The 6,329-nt window shown below is 43.0% G+C and overlaps 1 long non-coding RNA gene across 1 annotated transcript in view; it reads right to left on the bottom strand.

The window, feature by feature from the left end:
• Positions 1–4,395, bottom strand: part of LOC147032008 (uncharacterized) — a 6,022-nt gene extending 1,627 nt beyond the window's left edge. Inside the window, exons 1-2 of the long non-coding RNA XR_015055009.1 lie at positions 4,358–4,395; positions 1–3,946 (exon numbers count right to left, since the gene is read on the bottom strand). The exon at positions 1–3,946 is cut by the window's left edge and continues 1,627 nt beyond it. This is a non-coding gene — a long non-coding RNA (uncharacterized LOC147032008). The remainder of the gene's footprint in view (positions 3,947–4,357) is intronic.
• Positions 4,396–6,329: the final 1,934 nt, after the last annotated feature.

The following is a 6,329-nucleotide window of genomic DNA, read 5'->3' as shown; positions in this document are numbered from 1 at the left end:
TAAGCGAGAGAAGTTGGTACAATCTTCTCCACCTTCCCAGTTTCAATTTAATTTTTTCCAGGAAGTTCTCCCAATTTTTTTGTTCATACGCTTCAATTCCAAGAAATAAGCCTAAATATTTAAACCCCTCACTACTCCACTGTATTCCTCCTGGTAAACCAGGCAGGGACGAGGAAGGCAATCTGGGGCCCATCCAAAAAGCAACACTTTTTTTCCAATTTACCCTTGCAGTAGAAGCAAGCTCAAACTGGGTAAGGCAACGAGAGACCCCAGAAACATCTTTTTGATTTGCAATAGCAACACAAATATCATCAGCATAAGCTGAAACGACGACTTTGGAGTTTTGTGAAAGAGAGACTCCTAACACGGAGTTCCGAAGTAAAACTAATAAAGGTTTAACGGATAGATTGTTGAGCATGCCTGATAGAGCACAGCCCTGACGGATGCCTCGCTGAAAGGGGAAAGGGTAACAAAGACTATTATTAACCTTCAGCAGACAAGATGCATTTTTGTACAATAACTCAACATAAACAATAAATTTTTCCCCAAACCCTGTTTTCCTTTATACATCAAACAAAAAAGAATGGTTAACACTGTCAAAAGCTTTTTCTTCATCTAAAAGTAATAAACCAAAATCAGGAGATGTAGTTCAACCAAGACTGATCAAGTCTCTGACCAAAAAAATATTATCGTATATGGAACGTTCTGGAACACAGTATGATTGATCGGTGCCAATCAAGAAAGAGATGACTTCCTTTAGACAGGTTGCAAGTGCTTTTGACAATATTTTATAGTCCGTGTTGAGGAGTGACACAGGCCGCCAATTTGCGGTCTCATGCAGGTTTCCTTTCTTCGGAAGGAGACACAAAACTGCCCTCCGGCAGCTCAATGGCAATTCACCTTGTTCAACACTCTCCTGAAAGACCTCAAGAAGAGTAGGGCCTAGAATGTCCCAGAAAGCCTTATAAAATTCAGTCAGAAGGCCGTCTCGTCCAGGGGCTTTCCCATCCTTGCTATCCTTGAGCGCAGCAGTAAGTTCTCCAAGAGAAATGCCAGGCTCAAGCAATTGTTGTTGGTCTTCAGACAGAGAAGGGAGCTGTTCAAGCATCGCATTCCTGTTCTCCTCATTCACAGCTCTTTTTGCAAAGAGTTTCGAAAAATTGTCTTGTAGTTCATGCTTGATATCACTCTGGGAGGTCAACAAATCACCACCAGAAGAGCGCAAAGCATGGATTTGTTGAGAGGTCTTGACCGGTTTTTCCAAATTGAAGAACCCTTTGTTTGGTGTGTCAAGTTGGATTTTTTTGTTCCGCAGTCGGACGAATGCACCGGCCGCCCGCTCCTTCACTATTTTAGCCAGAAGGGTCCTTTTCGTCGACAACTGCTGGACATTCACGCTAGACAATCCAGCTTTCTGCTCACAGATAAGTATATCGTCTTTTAAACAGATATCACACCAAAAGCGTTGTTTGTGCTGTACGAGCAGTATTGTTGGCAAAAACATTTGATTTGGGACTTTGTGCAGTCCCACCATTGTCTTAAGTTCAAATATGAACCCTTTTGTGACTCGCATTTTTCCCATACCATTTTAAAAGCTTCTATAAAATGTGCACTTTGTAAAAGTTTCAAATTAAAAGTCCAATATGCACTTCCACAGACATGATGAGGAAAGCCACACACCATAACAATCATGTGATGATCGGAAAAACCAGACGGCCTTATATAAGAGTTCTTAACAATGTTTACCATTTCATGATTAACATAAAATCTGTCGAGGCGAGCCATCGTCAAAACATTTCTTGATGCACAAACCCATGTATACTGACGGAATTTACGGTTTTGTACCCGCCACACATCCACCAGTTTAAACTTTTTGACGAGCTGTGCCAAAGGCCTTGCACTGGGTGGATGAGGCTCACAAGTGTTCCGATCAAGTTGTGGGTCGAGGGTGCAGTTGTAGTCACCCCCCAGACACAACAACATGGTTAAGTCAATGGTGCTTACAAACTCTGCCAACTTGTACAGAAAGGCACCTCTTTCAGAGTTAGCACTAGGGCAGTAAACATTTGTCATGCAAATCTTTAGGTTACTACTGACAAATTGCACAGACAGTAAGTAACCTTTGCAAATTTCCTTACAAGTTATCTCCGAAGGCTGAAGTCGAGGATGCAACACTATTGCCACACCAGCCTTGGCCTCAACAAGCGCACTCAAGAAAAAATGACAACCTTTAAAGATTTTACACCACTCATCCTCAGTAGACTGATTTGCATGCGTCTCCTGTAGCATTAGCACAACAATTTTTTTCATTTTGGAAGAGCTGAAATACTTGGAGACGACGCACACAACTGCGGCCCCCATTGATGTTCAGGGATGCTACTTTTATCTCCATTCAGTTAGTTATTCTTGAAGCTCTTTACCAGCCCGAGTAACACATTTCCTTAACCTTTGGAACTGAGGATCTGACATGTTTTCCTCAGAAGGATCACGAATCGTACTCCTTGCAGTTTTAATGAAATCGTGTAAATTCGGGAAGTAATCTTTGATTTTTACGTATCTTTTCCTGAATGTATCATCCAGGAATTTAATCACATTTTCTTGAGACACTAAGGTTGTATTGTTTCCCCATTCATCCTCTTGAGAGCTTAAAGCACTAAAATGTAGGGCAGAAGAGGTTTCATCTGAATCAAGTGCTTCATCGATAACCTCTCCTATTACTTGTGGAACATTTACTTTTGGCTCAACAGAAAGTTCTGCTCTGTTTACGGACCCCTCCGAATTTGCCTTGTCCATGTCCTTCCCCTCTACAACCCTTACATCATCATCTGTGAGGGAGGGGTTGACATTTAACTCACAGGGATTTCCCCCTTTATCTATTTCTCCATCACTGTCAGACATAGCTGTTAACTCGTCTGAACAAGTTTGGCGAACAGGACAAACACTTAAAACATCCTGAGATACCTCACTGTTCTCTGTGTCTCACTCAGAGTCGGCAAGTGGAGCAAGCGAAGTTTCCACACCCGCACACGACTCCGGTACCACCAAGGGGTTTCCAATGTCAGACGTCCCTTGGAGGTCCACCGAGCCTGACACGATCTGGACCTTATTCTGCCCCTTAGCATCAAAGGCATCAACATTTGACCGTTTTTGGCCTTTTTCCCGGTATCCGTAACAGATACCGCCACATCGCCCACACTGTCCTGTACAGTGGATGGTAAAGGAGAGGAAGCAACCACTTTCACTTCCTCGTTTGGTGGGGGTAGATTATTTACGTCACGATTACACCCCCTCTCTCCAGCGCCGGTCGGGGTGGACGAGTCCAATTCGAACACCTCAGCCGGGGGGGGGGCTTGGCTCCCGATTCACCTTCTCCCCATTTAATAGTTTGTGGTGAAGAAGCATCGTTCCTCACCGAACCTTCACTTTTTGCGGTGTAACCGCATTGGGACAAACACTCTTCTCGTGCCCATAAGCACCACACCCAAAACACGTCATACCCTCCGAGGAGGCAAACATTTTATATTCAAACCGTTCGATTTGTACACCGAGGACAACATTCAGTGTTTTTCCATTTCCAGGTCGTATCATATTAACCACTCTTTTCAAGGACATGACGTGGTTAAATTTATCGCTAACATGACGCATCGGCACCATTGAGATCCTCGACACAACCTTACCGAACTTGTTTAACTGGTTACACAAGTCCTGGTTCCTTATAAATGGTGGAATATTATTAACGTTAACTTTAACTGTTGGGGCCTGTAAAGCGAACACAGAGAGGTAAGTGTTCGGTTCGATGAACAGGCCATGCTCAACCACCGTGGCGACCATGTGTTCCTCCGACACAAACACCACAAACTTCTTATTCATGTGAGAAGCAGCACGAAGATTATGTAACCCAACGATGTCACCGATGGCGGAAAGCACATCGTTAAGTTCCACCTCACTGGGAGGGAAGAAAAAAACAGCGTTTTTACGAGTTAGTGACTCGAACATCTCAGCACGGAAACGTTCACCCGCCATTCTAACTCAAGAAAACAATTTAGTAAACTTTGTCGAGAGAGAAAAAAAAGGCGTTTTCACAAACACCAAGTAATCAATGATTAAAGTTGAGATTTAACAATGAACACGGTCGCAGTGAACAACAAAAACATTCCCCGGAGGCCATGACAGGCCTTCGGCCTACGATTTTCTCTACACGACACCGTGAGCTCTCTCTCTCTCTCTCTCTCTTTCTTCTCCAGACAGGAAGGAAAAAAAACACGGGAAAAGTCCACAAGTAGAAAACGAACACATGGGAAACGAAAAATGTGGAAAGTGGAAACACCAAACAGCACAGCAGAGGAGGGGCACTCACGACACGAAGCAAGGAGCGGCCATGAGAGTATACAACAAACAAACAGCCAGCAGGGGGCGAGAGAGAGAGAGGAGAGAAAGAGGAGTCTCCTTGGCGACTGGACAGGTCGCCAACAAGCAAGGATACCAGCAAGCTCTGACACAAGATGCCAGCAAGCTGCCACTCATTTTGCCAACCTCAGAAGGATGGCAGGCAGAGTCAACCCCAAATGGGATTTAAACTCAGGATCTTCGGATCCCAAGTCCACCACCCGAACCATTAAGCCAACACCAGGCATATTTGTGCCTTGCTGGTGTCTTATTATTAAGAACTGGGTCCAGGAGATAAGTTGCCAACTTGAAGGTGGTGAGTTAAATTCAAAACTGCATTGGACCTGTCATGTGTAACTTTGGGGAGTTTTAAAATCATTGAATGTTTCTGTTAAAATCATTGTGATGGAATCTTATTATATCTACATGTAATGGAGCAAGTGTATGTGATTATGTATGTATGCATGTATGTATATATAGTCAGGAGGCCCAATGCAGAATAGTGTACGACCCTGCTGATTCCGTGTTAGAATAGTGCAACAGGTGTAAATTGACCGTCCAGACACACAGAAACGTGAATCAACTTGTTGCCAACTCTGGATATGGATAGTATGGCCGCCATGACAGTTTACAAAATGGTCGCCATTAAATACACTTTTCGTCATATTTCAGCCGCAAATTGACATGAAATTACAAAATTAGAGTCGATTTCCATGTTTTTGAGCATGCCTGAGCTGATGGGAGTATAGAAAAAAACATTGCTCCATCCATTTTCTAAAAATAATATGACTTGTTTTTCACTATATTATTTTTAAAGAAATGTTCAGGCTCGAATTAGAATGTCTGATTATACAAACCACAATCAATGAATTTTACAACTTTGCTATAAAATGAACCTAAACTACATAACTGTGTGTTTTTCTGTTACCCAGGACTAACTGAAAAATGAAAGCCGCAAGATTTCTCACAGGGGGTTCAAGGGATCGAGAAGAAGAAGAGCATGTAGACTGGAATAAATGCTTTATTTGCCAGGACAGTTCAAAAACTAGTAAGTCAACGCCACTTCGAAAGACTACAATCGTTGGTGTGAAAACTGTAGCTGAATGTTGCAAAGAAAGAGAGAAATATAATGACGCTAAATATGTTGACTCATTCTCAAGAATCAGAAAATATTCTGTACCGGAGCACGTCGAAAAGATTCAATGGCACAAATTCTGCTATAGTGACTTTACTCACGCACAAAAAATAGACAGACTGAAGTCAAGGATTCAGCCACAATCTGTGACTTACGCAGAAGAGGTACCCACAACATCAGGTTCCTCAGAGAAATACCATGTCCCAAAGTCACTAAGATCCGCGCACAGCGCTATGGATTGGTCAAAATGCGCTTTCTGCCAGACTGACATTCCTGGAAAAGCTGGTGTCCTGACAAATGTTGAATTTGATCACACATCATCCAGGATGCTTAGTTTGGCCCAATTTGACCCCACCATGCGTCACAGGTTTGCAGGTGTTTCAGACTTGATGGCAGCTGAAGGTAAATATCACCTCAAGTGTTGTGTTTCTTTTCGCAGAAAGTATAAAAAGGAGAGTGGAGAGAAAAACCAGTCTCCTGAAAGCATCTGTTTCAGAAATGTGATGAACCAGCTTGAGAAAGAGCTGCAGAAGGGACATGTGTTTACCCTGAAAAACATCTGGGAACACTACAGCATGCTGTTATTGAATGATTTTGGAATTGAGGCTGGAGCCTACAAAGCTACAATTTCAAGCAGAAAGTGGAGGTTCACTTTGGTAGTGACAAGGTGACATTCGTGCAGCCATTGGATGTCACAAAACCCCTCATAGTTGCGTCCTCAACTGTGACAAAGTTTGCCATGAGAACCGCCGTGAATGATTTATCTGAAGAAGGTGAAAGTTCTGAAGAAGATGAATTGGCCCAGTGC

This window comes from Eptatretus burgeri, chromosome 2 (genome assembly GCF_056783735.1).
Source record: "Eptatretus burgeri isolate ZD-2024b chromosome 2, Ebu_testis_v1, whole genome shotgun sequence".
NCBI lineage: Eukaryota > Metazoa > Chordata > Myxini > Myxiniformes > Myxinidae > Eptatretus > Eptatretus burgeri.
Note: the sequence above shows the minus strand (reverse complement) of the source record. Positions and strands in the feature narration are given on the sequence as shown.